This window comes from Mustela putorius, unplaced genomic scaffold (assembly GCF_011764305.1).
Source record: "Mustela putorius furo isolate JIRA1106 unplaced genomic scaffold, ASM1176430v1.1 tig00003987_pilon_pilon_pilon, whole genome shotgun sequence".
Lineage (NCBI taxonomy): Eukaryota > Metazoa > Chordata > Mammalia > Carnivora > Mustelidae > Mustela > Mustela putorius.
In genome coordinates, this window is record NW_025422126.1 from 5,290,736 (window position 1) to 5,307,249 (window position 16,514).

At 43.6% G+C, this 16,514-nt stretch overlaps 1 protein-coding gene across 2 annotated transcripts in view; it reads left to right on the forward strand.

Moving 5' to 3' along the window:
- The first annotated feature begins 4,240 nt into the window (after window positions 1-4,240).
- Window positions 4,241-16,514, forward strand: part of POLD3 (DNA polymerase delta 3, accessory subunit) — a 121,120-nt gene continuing 108,846 nt past the window's right edge. The window contains exons 1-2 of one of the 2 annotated variants that reach the window (XM_004768054.3): window positions 4,241-4,375; window positions 15,962-16,043. The gene's annotated coding sequence lies outside the window, so the exon portion shown is untranslated. The remainder of the gene's footprint in view (window positions 4,376-15,961; window positions 16,044-16,514) is intronic. The other variant, XM_004768053.3, reaches the window with a different exon arrangement.

Sequence of the window (16,514 nt, forward strand, 5' to 3'; positions counted from 1 at the left end):
ACTAAGTTCCTCAAACTTGTGTCAAATTATGTCTTATGATCCCCAAACTCGAGAATCATGTGTCAAGTTCTCTGAGTGGTTTTCTGGAAGTCTTCTATCTCCCTTGGCTTAAGGAAAGAGGAGAATATACCCTTTGCCCCAAGTACTGATGGCTATTCAGGAGAAAGACCATTGGTGTGGGATTCAGGAACTCTGAGCTCTAGTCTGACTTATTATGCCCTTGGGAAACTTTCTTTTCCATTCTGGACCTTTGTTCCTTGGGTCAATTAAATGATGATGCTGGAGTGGATTCACACATTTATTCAGTAAATGATCATTGAGCCTCTACTGCATGCCTGGAACTGTTCTGGACATTGGGAGTCAGCAGAAAACAAACAAGATGGCCTCTGGGGGCCCTTCCAGCCCTCACATGCTTCTCCTCACCCACTTCCCACTCATCCCTCAGTTCCATGGACAGTCAGTCCTGGCCTCCCCAATGACCACCCTTTCTACCCCAGCAGAGTATAACCTCCTCTTGCTGGGACCTTTGATGGAACTAAGGCTGAGCATTCTCTGAAGACAGCCTTGCTGTTCCTCTCTGTTACTGCCCATCAATCTGGTCTGTCTGGACTGGAAGTGCTCCCTGACCAACGACAATGGAAAGGTTTATTTGTAGCGATCAGGAAGTCCCCCATGACCCCTTTCCATCCAGGAAGCCCCAGGAGGAAAAAACAAAAGATGAAACGCTGGCTGACTTCCCAGCTTCCAAGTGTTCAGCAATACTCTTGTCTGGAGGGTCCCTTCTGCCCAGCAGACTGTGACCTCCCTCAGAAACTCCTTCCTTGTCATTGAGCCCCAGGCCCTCAGTTCCTTTCCAGAGGACTTAGGTGACGTAAAAGAGGTATAAGAAATGAAGATTGTCTCTCTGGGAAAGGATGCATGGTGTCTTATCCTAAGCTAAGTCTCCGTTTCTGGGAGGGAGGGAGGCTGAATTCAGAGTGGGAAAAATATTCTCAGTGGTTAAGGAAGCAAGTGAGTCACCTGCTCTGACCTTCATCCATGCCTTCCCATGGCCAGGGTAGTTTCAGAGAGTGGGTGAGAATGGAAGTGGTCTCCTTTTTTTTTCTTTAAGATTATTTATTTATTTATTTGACAGAGATCGCAAGTAGGCAGAGAAGCAGGCAGAGAGAGAGAGGAGGAAGCAGGCTCCCTGCTGAGCAGAGAGCCCGATGTGGGCCTCGATCCCAGGACCCCGAGATCATGACCTGAGCCGAAGACAGAGACTTAACCCGCTGAGCCACCCAGGTGCCCCATGGAAGTGATTTCTAATCCTCAATTTTTACTTGCTGAGTTATTTGGGAATCCTTACCTGTGACCTTGCCTTCCATCCATCACTTTTCTCCCAACAGCTTAGCTAACCTGCCTGAAGGAAAGTTAACATCGATAGGATATCACCTTTTTAGGAACCCAGGGCCTGTGCTTAAAAGTGCCTCATGCTTGGTTTAACACTCTGCTGTTAATCTTCAAATTCTTGATAATTTCTGAACAAGAAGCCCATGTTTTCGTTTTGCACTGGGCCCCACAAACTGCACAGTGGGTCCTGGTTGAGAGTGTCCCATGTGTTAGGATCTAAGTCAGGTACTTGACATACTTGTGTCATTCCAACTTCTAACTGTGCTGAACTAGGGATTGTTCGCTTCTTGTTACCACTGATGAAATTTAAGCTTAGGTAAATACTTTGCTGAAGGCTACTTACCAGCTAGCTACAGGGTCGAGTCAGGATCCAAACCCAAATCTGACTCCTGAGTTAGTGTTCCTTTTGGTCCACAGCTGTCTACCAGGAAAAATGATTTTACTTCCACTATATGGGAGAGCTGAGTCTGGAGAAGCGATTAAGGAGAGTTAGGTGGGAGTGGGATGAAAGGATTTGACCAGAGCTAGAACTTCTTTCTTTTTAATAATATTTATTTATTGATTGATTTGACAGAGATCACAAGTAGGCAGAGAGGCAGGCAGAGAGAGGGGAGGAAGCAGGCTCCCTGTGGAGGAGAGAGCCCAATGTGGGGCTCGATCCCAGGACCCTGGGATCATGACCTGAGCCGAAGGTAGAAGCTTTAACCCACTGAGCCACCCAGGCGCCCCACTTTTTTTTTTTAAGATTTTTTTTCAGAGCTAGAATTTCAAGCAAGCCCTGAGTATATGTTTTTCGAGAACAACCCACATGCAGATTCCCAGTCAAACATCCTCATTCACACTCCAACTCTCACACACACATACGCACACATGTTCATATCTACACACAGCACCAGTCCAGAGCCTGCCTTCCAAAGCAGTTCAATTATGTGTGTCATTACAGTGTCCTAGAGTGTCAACACCACAAGGACCCCTAGGAAAGCACCTCATTTGCTAATCTGATTCCCTCACTTGACAGATGAGAATGCCCAGGAAGGGAAGCTCAGAGAAGCGCAGAGAGGGAGGAGATGGTCCAGGTCACACACTTCACTAGTGGCAGAGATGGGACTTTGTGCCGGCCTCCTAACTCTAGATCCAAGGGCACGGCATAGGATGAATCGATGGGAGGTAAAGTGGGGTAACTACAGAAGTATCTGAGCAGAACGTAAGTATGATTCTGAGCTTAACCAGGCTTTCCTTCCTCCTGACCATCCTTCCTCTGCACCCCAAGCAAAATTTACCCACCATTATCTGAGAAATACTTTGCTTCTGACCCTGGCTGGGCACAGAAATCCCCACCTCTGTATCAGTATTTATAGTAATGCTATTGCTTAAGACCCAAAAACACCTGCTTTAAGGGGTCAAGTGTTTTGGATTAACAAGATTGACTGTTCTTTCACTGACAAGCAAAACAAAACACAAAAGCAAAATATAAACAGGATAAGGCTTGAGGGCTTAATTACTCTATAGAAACAGAAGAGTTCCTATGAAGTAAAAGCAAAACAAAGACCTGCCAGGGACTGCCCTGAAGGAACAGGTGACCTTGGGCTCATCCATCTTTGGGCCTTCTCTGAGAAACCTCCCAACACCAGCCTCTAAGACCAGACTGGGCTTGAGCTGGAGTCACGCCGCTACAGGGCATGGTTTTGATCCACTTTGGAGATCTTTCTCCTCCCATGTTTCCTCTGGACAGATCTGGGTTCAACTTTGACTTTGCCATTTACTAAATGTGATTTGGGGCATGTTGGGACAGTCTCTCCAAGCCTCAGTTTCCTAATGCGTAAAATGGGCAGGGTACTCAAACCTGTGTCTCAGGAGATTCCCGTGTGGGTCTTTCAGTGGTAAACCTGTGGTGTCCCACCCAGACAAACCAGGAAGGCTGGTCACGTTGAGCTATTGGGGAGGCAATGCTGAGGAAGGATTTTTCCAAGGGGCTGGCACACTATGATTGCTCCTATAGTGATTACTATCCTTTTCTCTTACCTAACACATTCTTTTTTTTTTTTTTTAAGATTTTATTTATTTATTTGACAGACAGAGATCACAAGCAGGCAGAGAGACAGAGAGAGAGGAGGAAGCAGGCTCCCTGCTGAGTAGAGAGCCCAATATGGGACTCGATCCCAAGACCCTGAGATCATGACCTGAGCCGAAGGCAGCGGCTTAACCCACTGAGCCACCCAGGCGCCCCCTAACACATTCTTTTTAAAGATTTATTTATTTGTTTGTTTATTTTAGAGAGAGAGCACACCCCAGTGTGGAGTGGATGGAGGGGTGGAGGGACAGGGAGAAGAAGAGAATCCTCAAGGAGACTCCCCGCTGAGCTGGGAGCCCTAGGCGGGGCTCAAGGCAGGGGGTCAATCTCAGGGCCCTGAGATCCTGACCTGAGCTGAAATCAATAGTCAGAAGCTTAACTGACTTAGCCACCCAGGCACCCCCTTACTTCAAACATTTAAAGAGACCTTCTGTTTGCCCTACCTTGTGTTAAGCACTGTTAAGAGAATTTATAAGCATTCATAAAGTTCATTTTATATTTGCAAGGCATTTTCATACCTATTTTCTCATGTAATCTTTACAGCATCCCTCCGAAGGAGGTAAAACTCAGTATCCCTATTTTATAGGTAAGATAACTGAAGCTCAGAAAGAGCTTGGCTAATAATAGGTTGCTATGGACTCAATTTGTCCCCCCCCCCACCAGTTCATATGTTGAAATCCTAATCCCCATTGTGATGGCATTTGGAGGTGGAGCCTTTGGGAGGTAAATAGGTTTAGATGAGATCATAAGGGTGAAGCTTCTTAGGAAGGATTAGTACCCTGACAAGAAGAGACTAGAACTCTTTCTCTCTGTGTCGTGTGAGAATGCCACAAGAAGGTGGCAATCTGCAAACCAGAAAGAGGTCTGCAAACCAGAAAGAGGCTCTCATTGGACTGCTCAGCTTCCAGAACTGTGAGAAGTCAAGGTTTTTTTAAACCCACCAGTCTAACGTTTTTTGTTACAGCAGCCTGCGCTAACTGATGCGTAAGGGAAGGGCTAGGATACAGATTAAGTCCCTTGGCTGCAGAGCTTAAGGGTTTTCACGTCATATCACACTGTCCTATTATCCTTCTCCATCCTTGTCCACAGAGACTGGTGATAGGTCGCATTTCTTCTTACCTTTATAAAAAGGATTCTTTGCTGTAAACAGGAACCACATTCTGTCTTATTTAAATAGAAAAGGAAAGGCACCTGGGTGGCTCTGTTGGTTCAACCTCTGGCTTTGATTTCAGCACGGGTCATGGTCTCAGGGTCCTGGGATTGAACTCCATGTTGGGCTCCCCACTCAGTGAGGAGTCTGCTTGAAATTTTCTCTCTCCCTTTCCCTCTGCCCTTCCCCCCACTTTGCTCATGCATATTTTAGGACACTCTAAAATAAAAATAAATAAATCTTTAAAACAAAAAACAGAAAAGGAATTGTTGAAGGGATGTTAGGTTGCTCACAATTTCCTGGAGGGCCAGAGAAGCTTTCACCCCAGGATGAACTCCCCAATTCACCATATAGACCTGGCCCAGTAAACATGACAGCCACTGTTGCAGGGAGTGAGTTCCACTGCCTGCACATCAAGATGACCAATGCCAGATTCTGGACTCTGCCACTTCAGCTGCTGCCTCTGCTGCCAGCCATGGCTCACACTGATTCTGCACACCCCTGCTTCTTTGCCTCACTAGCTTCTAGTTCAAGGTTGGCCTAAGGCAGGTCCATCTGACTGGCCAGGCTTGGGTCATGTGCCATGCTTTAGTTGAGGGGGTTTCTGGGCAAGTGAGTTTGGCATTTTCAGTTTCTATAATGGGAAGCTGACTCTGTGTATCTCATAAGATGGGACCTCTCCAAACATGAAAATGTCCTAAAACTCCGCAGCCCAAAATAATTACGTGTTTGTTAACCCGTCCCTTCTCCACTTTCTCTGTAACTCTAGACCAACCACCCCAAACTCCAAATTTTATTTTGTCTCAATAGACCATACTAAAGGTATCCCAGCTGTTGTGAATTCATCCAGAATGGAGTCCAGAGTTCTTAAAAAAATTTGTGCTTTTACACAGATGTATTAATGCAGGTCTTCCAAGAAGCAGAGCCAAGAGGAGATTAAACATGCGAGGATTTTGCTCATATAACAACATGTGGGAAAAAGAAAAATGAGAAAGGAGAGGTTGGTTGAACCATAAACCCTCCATGCAATTCTGACCCTAAGTAAGCAGAAAGGGAGGGAAGTTTGGGTAGAAAGTATCCTAGACAACTTCTAAAGAAGTTTGAGCTGTCATGAAGCCAGAGTTCATTGTCAGAGGAGTCTGTGTCCCTCAGGAATATGTTTGCTTAGTCTCCCTGCTACACACAGTGCTTGGATGGTAGCCGCTCAAAGGTGGTGTGGTATCAGCACAAACAGGTGGTGGATTCTACATGGGGCCCTTGGTCTATTATACTCCTATAGTTGGAGATCTGCAAGGCAGCTTTTCATGGTCCTATATGTGCTCTTCTCTCCACCTGCAACACCTCTTTTCCAACTTTTTCTTTTTGGCTAACTCCTTTTGGTCTTAAAAAAAAAAAAAAGTCTCAAACCTGTGTGAAGTCCTCCCTGAAATCCCTAGTCACAATGCTCCCATAGCATCTTCTAGCCAGCAGTCTCCCTACAGCCACTGAGCTCCTTATAACTATCTATTGAGATGCCTGTTCTTTCTAAACAAAGCCCCTTGAAAGCAGGAGGCATTGCTGCACCCCCAGCATTTACATCAGTACATGTTGGGGGTTGAGTGAGTGAATGTGTAGATGGGAGAGTTGGTTATCAGGGTCCTGTTCTCACTTAAGCTGTTCTGACAAGGTCTATTCAATTTCTCCTTGCTCATCTCCATCTCTGTCCCTGTCCATTGCCACTGCTACCACCCTAGTTCTTTGCTATCAGTAACGTCTAGACTATAGCAGCTACCTGCTCACTGAGCTCTTTGCAAATGTCTCTTCCAGTTCATCCTCTACACAGTACCCAAGTGATATTTTGAGATAAAATATCCATCAATAGCTCTCTACGAAAAAGAGGGAAGTCTGAACTCTATGGCCCCTTATGATCTGGCCCTTGGGGACTTGTCCAGCCCCTCTCTTGCTGTGTGGTCTCACACCCCAAGCCTATACCATAGTGTTGCCCATGGTTTCCTCTAATATACTTGGCTAGTCCATGCCTTGATTTCCCTTGTTCTGCTTAGCAAGGCACCAACCCACTTTTTAAAATTCTAATTTAATTAATTAATTATTGTTATTATTATTATTTTTTTTTACCAACCCACCTTTTGAGTTTCTCTTCAAAGATTCTCCTCTGCAAAGACTTTCTAACCTTTATCCCACGGAGAATTGACCAATCCATTATTTGTGCCCGTTTCCCTCCTTAAACTTTAAGCCTGGGTCCCATAACCCTCCATTTTTTCTTCTGCTTCCTACTTGAGTGCAAGGTCAATGTTTTATTTGTTTCTGATTCTACAGGGCTTAGCATAGGGCCCTCAAAAGAGTTTTTAGGTACTTGGCAAGTGTTTACAGTGACTGCAGGCATAAACGAATGAATATTTGAAGGATAGTTTAATTGATATATTTGCATTTTAACTGGGATTAGATATATGTCTAGAGGCCTGATTTTTTTTTTAAAGATTTTATTTATTTATCAGAGAGAGGGGGGGCGGGAGAGCGAGCACAGGCAGACAGAATGGCAGGCAGAGGCAGAGGGAGAAGCGGGCTCCCCGCTGAGCAAGGAGCCCGATGTGGGACTCAATCCCAGGACGCTGGGATCATGACCTGAGCCGAAGGCAGCTGCTTAACCAACTGAGCCACCTAGGCGTCCCTAGAGGCCTGGTTTTTTATTTTTGTCTGTTGTTTTGTTGGTTGGTTTGCCTACTTGCCCAACTCTAAACCCCTTTCTTATATTTGGAGAATTCTCCACCTTAGGATTCTTGGAGAAAGGTAGATCTTGTCTCCCTATTATAGAAGTAAAAAAGGCTAGAAATTTGCTTTCCAGCTCTTCCTTTCAGCTAGGATATGCATATTGATTTAGAGCCTATTAATCAGGTACATTCTCCTAGAACTTAGAATAAGACACTTGTACTGCAAAGAAGCAGGGATGATGGACTTTGGCAGTGGTGGGGGCTGGGGCAGCAACATCCAGGTTTCAGGGCAGCAAGGCCAGCAGAGTGAGTGGTGGCCTTGGGGTCCAGTGTTCAGGGCAGGGGTAGAGAGCAATGGTGCCCTTACTGAATTAGTTCTGTAACATGGTAGATTAGGGATGAGGTTGTTCCTGCCTTAACTTCCTTTGCTTCTGCCAATTATTCTAATACTTTTATTGAGATATAATTCATATACTATACAATTCATCCATTTAAAATATACAATTCATTTTCTAGATGATTCTCTGATGTGTGCAGCTATCACCATAGACAATTTTAGGACATTTTTATCATCTCTAAAAGAAACCTCATTCTCTTTAGTTATCACTCCCACCCCTCCTGCTTCTCCCTCCCTATGCCTGTCCCCAGCCTTGAGCAACTGCTAATCCACTTTCTGTCTATAGATTTCCCTATTCCCTATTCTATATCCCTATAGAAATCCCTATAGATTTCCCTATTCCTTTCATATAAATGGAATCACATAGTATATAGTTAGTTGTGACTGGTTTGTTTCATTTAGCACAATTTTTTCAAGTTTCATCCATGCAGTATCTTGTGTTAGCGCTTCATTTTTTTATGACTGAATAATATTCTACTGTGTTCCAGATCTTGTTTATTCTGTCGACAGTTGATAGACATTTGGGCCTTTTCTACTTTTTGACCATTATGAATAATACCACTATAAACATCTGTGTACAAGTGTCTGTGTGGATATATGCTTTCATTTTCAGTCAATTTTTTGAGCCTAATTCTTCAGGCTTTCTGGTGACTCTATGAGCTATAGAAGATCATTCTAACAAATTTATTTCTTATTCAAATCAGCCAGTGTTGACTTCTGTTATTTATAACCATGAGGCTTTTTATTCCTTTTCCTTTTAGACCAAGTTCTTAAGCCCAGAACAAAAGGGTTATTGTTGGCTACTGTGATACACTTCTAAGTCTCAAGTTGAGCTTTCTCTATACTTTAATGGAGATATTGAGATCCAAAGGGAGAAAGTGACTTGCCAGTCAGTGGCACATCTAGGACTAAAATCTAGGACTTCCCATCACAATTTAAATTCCCCCTTTGTACTATGCTTCCTTTCATCAAGTCAACAAGTGTTTGTCAAGCTCTGTGGTCAGAGGATATATGGAAGAAGCAGAGGATAATAGAGTCCAAAGACATGATTTGTATTCCCAGTTTTGCCACTTCCTTCCTTTGTGACCTTGGACAGTGTTCCTAATGTCTCTGAGCGTCAGCGAGCCCATCCATAGAAGAGGGGAAGGATTCTGGGGGAAGAGGTTGAATTAGACAGAATCTCAAGCACCTACAGCCTCTGTAAGGTGCTACTGTTTTACTTATTCTGTTCTATTTTTCTCGGTTATAATCTATTCGCTCTTAATTACAGTTTACAGCAGCAACATTTATCTGCTTTAAGAAGAATAAATCCTGTTGATGTTTTCGTCATTTTGTTGCCTTTTCATCTTGCATCTTTTCCACAGTCATCTTCATTCTTATATTGCTTTATTTTCATAATAGCATTTCAGGTCACATACTTTCAACCCAAGACAACACTGTGCTTACTTCATTTTCACAAAAACTCAGCTCTTTCCCCCTCTTTTTCTGAAACTTGTGGTCCTCCCAATCTAGCTCTTTCTTCCTTCTATTGAATACATGGCCAAGAAATATTTCACTTATAAGAAAAAGGGTTTAAGAAAAATAACACAGCAAGTACTTGGACCAATGGCAAAATGTCCTTGGCAGATGTTAGCTAGATGCTTGAATTAATAAATAAGACCAGAAATCTGATTTTTAATGTGAAATCCCCTGTTCTTTAAATTGGCAATAAATTCAATTTAAAGATCGACTTTCCTAGTGTTTTGTAATTAGTGTTGAGATCCTAGTCAGTGTTACTCTTCCTGTGAGAAGGAGCACCAGCGCCTCCTAATGGGAGATGACAAAGGAACGGTGACTCTGCCATCTGCGGCTCATGGACTGTCCATATCTGCCAGGCCTTTTTTTTTTTTTTAAGATTTTATTTATTTATTTGACAGACAGACATCACAAGTAGGCAGAGAGGCAGGCAGGGGTGGGGGAGCAGGCTCCCTGCCAAGCAGAGAGCCCGATGCAGGGCTCGATCCCAGGACCCTGAGATCAGGACCTGAGCTGAAGGCAGAGGCTTAACCCACTGAGCCACCCAGGTGCCCCTGCCAGTCCTTTATTAGGGTTTGAGCACTACCCTCTGAAAGGGTCAGATCTGGAAGGCTTTAGTTCTGGACCCCTTGTTTTATGAATGAGTGTCTAAGGTACAGGGAGGTCTTTCTTCCCAATACCCAGAAGCTGCCTAGCCAGCTCCTGGATAAAATCCATGAATAGAATCTGTGCTCTGGTAAGCATGAGGGATGTACTGGCACAGAGCCCAAAGTGTGGCTAGAGAAGGATGTGGGGAAAGGAGAAAGGAGCAGGAGATACCAAAGGAAATTGGAGGCTGTTGCAAAACTCTGGGAATGGGGACAAGGGCTAAGGGGCGGAATTACCAAAGTCCACGAATGAGTGACATTTTATGCTACCAGATTAATTTTTATAAAACTTTGGTTTGGTCATTCATTAACTCCAGCCAATTTTGGCTTCATAATGATACCAGACACAAGCCACTCTGTCACCGTGTGGACACTGAATGCCCTTCCCCGTACCCAGCCTTCTCCCCCAGGAGTCTATCAGGAATTCTAGGCTGAATGGGGGTTAAGAAGTCCCAATGTAAGTCCCACATTCAGTTATTTTCTGGTGTGTGAGCTTGGAAAAAGTCACTAAACATCTGGGACTTCAACTTTTCCATCTGTAGTGTACCCATCTGAAGAGTGGTTCCTCCCATGAGGCAGTTCTGCTGAGCCTGTGTTTTCACTTGGTCTTTCCTCTAGTTGTGTCTGTTGTCTGAATTTACTCTTCTTACACAGATACTAGTCTTACTGGATTAAGGTCCACCCTAATAACCCCATTTAAACTTAATTACCTCTTTAAAAACCATTCCGAGGTACTGGGGGTTAGGACTTCAATATCTGGTTGGGTTTGGAGGGGGGCCACAATTCAGCCCATAAAGAATCCATACACAAATAACTAACATTATAGGACCCATCTATATGAAAAGACAAAATTATAAAGACAGAGAACAGATGAGTGGTTACCTGGAGTCGGGGATAGGAACAGGGATTCATTATATAAGTGGGGAATGAAGGCACATAGGAATATTTTGAGGGTGATGAAAGCATTCTAAAATTGGGTTATTGGGTTTTTTTTTAAGATTTTATGTATTTATTTGACACAGAGAGAGAGAGATCACAAATAGGCAGAGAGGCAGGCAGAGGGAGAGGAAGAAGCAGGCTCCCTGCTGAGCAGATAGCCCAATGCAGGGCTCGATCCCAGGACGCTGAGATCATGACCTGAGCTGCAGGCAGAGGCCCTAACCCACTGAGCCACCCAGGCACCCCTGGGTTACTGTTTTAAGTGGCGGGTAATATCATCAGATCTGTGTTTTAGAAACATCAACCTGGGGGTAGGCACCTGGGTGACAAAGTTGGTTAAGCATCCAACTCTTTTTTTTTTTTTTTTAAGATTTTATTATTTATTTGACAGAGAGAGAGAAGGATCACAAGTGGGCAGAGAGGCAGGCAGAGAGAGAGGGGGAAGCAGGCTCCCTGCCAAGCAGAGAGCCCAATGCAGAGCTTAATCTCAGGACACTGAGATCATGACCTGAGCTGAAGGCAGAGGCTTAACCCACTGAGCCACCCAGGCACTCCAGCACCCAACTCTTGATTTCCACGCAGGTCATGATCTGGTTGTGAGATCAAACATTTCTAATAAAACTCTCAACAATCTATAAACAGGATAGAACACCACAAATTTGATAAAGGGTATCTAGGAGATACAGCTAACATAATAGTTAACGTAACAATGAAAGACTAATGAGCTGGGCATGGAATCTGCTTGGGATTCTCTCTCTCCCACTTTCCCTCTGATCCCCCCCCACCCCCATCTTTCTAACAAAAGAAATATAAATATTATCCTGGAACTTGTGTTAATGATGGTCCATGGTACAAGATTAGAGTAGAAATTAGGCTGGAGAAGATGAAGATGAATGTGAATTTCCTTAATAAGCAGAAAAACAAGTTAAGGAAAGCAGACCAATGAAAAGGATGTCCTGAAATTGAACAGGTACAGAGAAATCAAAGGTGTGATGGAGTCATCTCCTCATGGACAGAGAAAGGGGAAATGAGGATAATTTGTTTGGGTAAAGTTTACCTCTTAATTTTGTTTTTACTCCAGAGTCTTAGAAGAAAATATTGAAAAGTAAGATTATTCAAATTAGTCAATCCATGGAGTATTTACTAGATAAAAATTACTAGATAAAACATTGTGTATGAAGTTTATATATATAGGAATGTATGAAGCCTCCCTTTGGGGTCTCCAGCAGCAGTACTCTTTGCAGCTCTCAAGCATGTTTAGGATCTATGCTTGGTCCTAACTTATGCCCATAAAAGTGCCTCCCCCGCAACCCACGTCATTTCTGTTCACTGGGCCTCTGAAGGAAGCTGGATTTTCCCAGTTAGTTTATCAGCAATGCTCACTGTGATAACAGACTATGTAATACTTTGAATGGTGGAAGGGAAGGTAGACAACACCTTCCACAAACAATATTTTGTGGATCAACATAAGAGGATTATAGAATAGAACAATATTTAATTCACTTTTATCCATCCATTGATTTATTCGGCCATTCAGTTACCAGTCAATGCATATTTGCTAAAGGCCTCCCCTGTGCCAGCTGTGGCCACTCTGGGTGCTGGGAATTCAGGGATGAAAAAGCTTCAAGGAATTTCCATTCCATGGGAACTGAGGATCTACCATATGCCCTCCTGCAGATTCTGGTCTGAAGTTTCTGGGGGATCCCTACTGAGGATGGTCCAGATGGAAAAGACCCCAGAACGCCTGTCATACTTTTTTTAAGACAAATGTCCTCCATCACCTCCCACCCCTATTTCTTGGGTAGATATGTTGTGAAGTTCATGACCACCCTCACTCCCAACCATCTTTTCATTTCCACATGGTAAGTTGGCCAGAGTTGTCCTTACCCTCCATCTTTAGTTCCTCTTCTTACTTTTCCTCCCTCCTAACTCACTGTCATCTGGCTTTTGTGCCTCTTGCTTCTGGGGCCCGTGTCATTGGAAGCCTCCTGACTGCCAAATCCAATGCTTTCCTCTCAACCCCTACCCAACACCATTTCAGGGAAGCATTTGACACTGTTGCAAACTACCTCCTTCAAAATCACATCTTTTGTTTCCACACTGAGCCCTTCCAGTGCTCCTCTTCTCCCTCAGTTTGGTTTTTAGGCCTCTTCTTCTTTGTGTGTTCTTATCTGCTGATGTTCCCTAGGATTCTGCCTTCTGCTCTGTCCCTGGGTGATCTACTCCCCTCTGAAGGCCCATCTAGATGTTGTGGACCCCTAGTCTAACTCTGTTTCTGAGCATCTTGTATTCTACTGTATTCATATATACATAGTGGGCTCATAGAAGGAATTCATTCAGTGAGTGACTTAGGAATGAGTAAAGGAGCACCTGTCCAAGAAAACTGTCCATGGTTGCCCAGTATCCTGAAAAAGATAATGATACTCTGAGGTAGATTTGTTTGTTTGTTTGTTTGGGGGGGAAAGGTCAAAGGGAGAATCTTCAGCAGGTTCCACACCCAGCACAAAGCCCAATGTTGGGCTCCATCTCATGACCCCGAGACCTTGACCTAATCCAAAATCAAGAGTCAGACACTTAACCAGCTGAGCCAACTGGGTGCCCTGATAACCTAAATTTAAAAGACCAGCTCCTAAGATAAGCTTAGCAAACCAGGCTCAACCATTTAGGAATTACAGAATGGAGAATTGTTAAGAGCATCTGTAACGATGTGGGAAAATTTGAAGGTAGTGTTGTAAATGAGCTCCAGTAACTTATGGCTGTGTTTAAACCACGAGGAAGTAGAAACTATGATTAAGGCAAAGCCAAACAGAATAGTCGCAGAGAGAGAAGCAGTGATACCTAGGAGTGACCACCCTCACTCCCAACCATGAGACAATGAGGCAAAGAGAGCAGCTACTATCTCCCCTGGGTCTAGAATGACCTTTGCACCCTCCTTTACTCCATACCAAAGCTGAGGTCACGTGACATTTCCTCAGGAAGTTTCCCTAACCAGCAGTGCTGGGGGCCAGAGAGCAGGGGTCTTTAGAGAAGGATCATGTTTCTTTTTTTTTTTTTTTTAAGATTTTATTTATTTATTTGACAGAGAGAAATCACAAGTAGATGGAGAGGCAGGCAGAGAGAGAGAGGGAAGCAGGCTCCCTGCTGAGCAGAGAGCCCGATGCGGGACTCGATCCCAGGACCCTGAGATCATGACCAGAGCTGAAGGCAAAGGCTTTAATCCACTGAGCCACCCAGGCGCCCCAAGGATCATGTTTCTTTCTACCTCTGAATGCCAAGCTTCCCTCACTTACCCCTTCCTGTCCCCAATTTAATAATTCAGAAATGGTGTGCTTAGGACAAAACTTCCCATAACCAATTTCCAATTATCTTCACTTTTGCCATCACCCCCTGGTTTTAGGTAATTTTGCCACAAGCATCTTTGTCACATAACTAATTGGCTGTAAAGCAATATTGTCACACAAAAGAAAAGGTAAGTAGTTGATTGTTTGGTTTGACAGTTTGTTGGTTTCATTCCACTGGTTGAGTTTGGTCTCATTTCTCCATTAATGCAGTACTCCCGTTTTTACATTGTATGAATCTCAGCACTCATAATGGACTATACAGTGGCACAGAGTTTTGAACCCACATTTCCCATAGAATTTTGTAATATCTATAATGGACATTTGGCAATATGCCAAGAACAAACAATAGTGTAGAAGGCTTTCACAATGCAACACAAAGTTCAATTACAGATATGCACCCTACTCTTTGGAAACTGATACCTCTCTTCATGAAGGAAGAAATTTTAGCAAAAAACATTTGATGTTCAGTGAGATGAATCAACAAGCAAAAAATATATATATAATATTGTGAATGAAAGACTTTGAAGACAAATGTTTAGGTATAATCCACAAAATAAAATCAAGTTATTTACACAGCATGGCCATGAATCTACACTATGCATTTTAAATGTATTCATATATTTCTTATTTTGCCATAAGATCCTTTTAATTTTGGGGCGCCTGGGTGGCCCAGTGGGTTAAGCCGCTGCCTTCGGCTCAGGTCATGATCTCAGGGTCCTGGGATCGAGTCCCGCATCGGGCTCTCTGCTCAGCAGGGAGCCTGCTTCCTCCTCTTTCTCTCTGCCTATCTCTCTGTCTGCTTGTGATTTCTCTCTGTCAAACAAATAAATAAAATCTTTAAAAAAAAAAAAAAAAAAAAAGATCCTTTTAATTTTGTTATTCATTTTTTAAAAAAGATTTATTTATTTATTTGACAGACAGAAATTACAAGGAGGCAGAGAGGCAGGCAGAGAGAGAGGAAGAAGCAGGCTCCCCACTGAGCAGAGAGCCTGATTCAGGGCTCGATCCCAGGCCCCTGGGATCATGACCCGAGCCAAAGGCAGAGGCTTTAACCCACTGAGCCACCCAGGCGCCCCTATTCATTTTTAATTATATCCTTTTAAAAAAAATGTTTTTCCTGGTGATGAGAACTTTAAAAAAAAATATTTTATTTATTATTTGATAGAGAGAGATAAAGCGAGAGAGGAAACAAGCAGGGGGAGTGGGAGAGGGAGAAGTAGGTTTCCCACTGAGCAGGGAGCCCTACATGGGGCTCCATCCCAGGACCTTGGAATCATGACCTGAGCCCAAGGCAGACACTTAATGACTGAGCCACCTAGGCGCCCCAATTATGTCCTTTATAATGAATGTCCCTATTTTATTTTTTTGTGATTTTATCTTTTATGACAAAATTGCCTTTAGGCTAATTAGTTATGTGGCCAAAATGCTTGCAGCAAAGATGCTTACAGCAAAAATATGGACACACACTCCTCCAAAGCACCCTTCCAGCCCCCAAAGGGATGGGGAAAAGAAAATCATATACAAAGCAATTGCAAGATGGGAGAGTGAGGGGATCTTCTTTTTCTGGGTGACTGAGGCAACAAAGGTAGTGAAGTGAACCTTTTGGTGATTGAGCTGAGAAATAAACAGGCTGAGCTGCAGACGTGGGCTTGGGGGTGCAGTGGGGTGGCAGTGGGTGGGAAACAGGGGAACCAGTGTCTGAGTGCCCTCTTGGCTCACCCACTTTGTTTTGGTAACTGAGGGGTTTTATACTGACTTTTGTAGAACTGATAAGGTGTGTTAGAACAGCGTGTTATTTTAGGGCTCTCAGCTCCCCAGCTGTGAAGAAGGTTGACGTGTCCTGGCCTTGATAGCTGTACATTCCACAAGACAGTCTGTGCAAGGTACGTAGGTTCTCACAAAATAACTCTTTTTATATCAGCTTGTTGTGCATGTTAGAAGCTTTAACACTAACAGCGCTCTGATTTCATTTCTTATATATTTCATCTAAAGTGAAAGGATACATGCCATCTACTCTTGGATACCTAAATCCAGTTTTCCCTACATTTCTTCTAATCCCCACGTTGAATTAGTTGCCTTTGCCAGGTTTCCATGGCAACCTGTGCTTCCCGCACAGGGCAGCTGTTTACTCCCCACAGATTAAACTCCCAGAGATGAAGACCATGCTGTGTTTTCAATAGTCACACAGGGCCTGATAGACAGGAGGCCTTGAATAATACTTGATAAATGAATGTATGAATGATCTAATGCTAAATACCTTGGTGTTAATAAGTTCTGGGTCCCCAGGTCTCTGGAGTGACCTGTGGACATTTATGTGGTCCCTAAATAGTAATTCTTAATCTTGTATTCCTTCT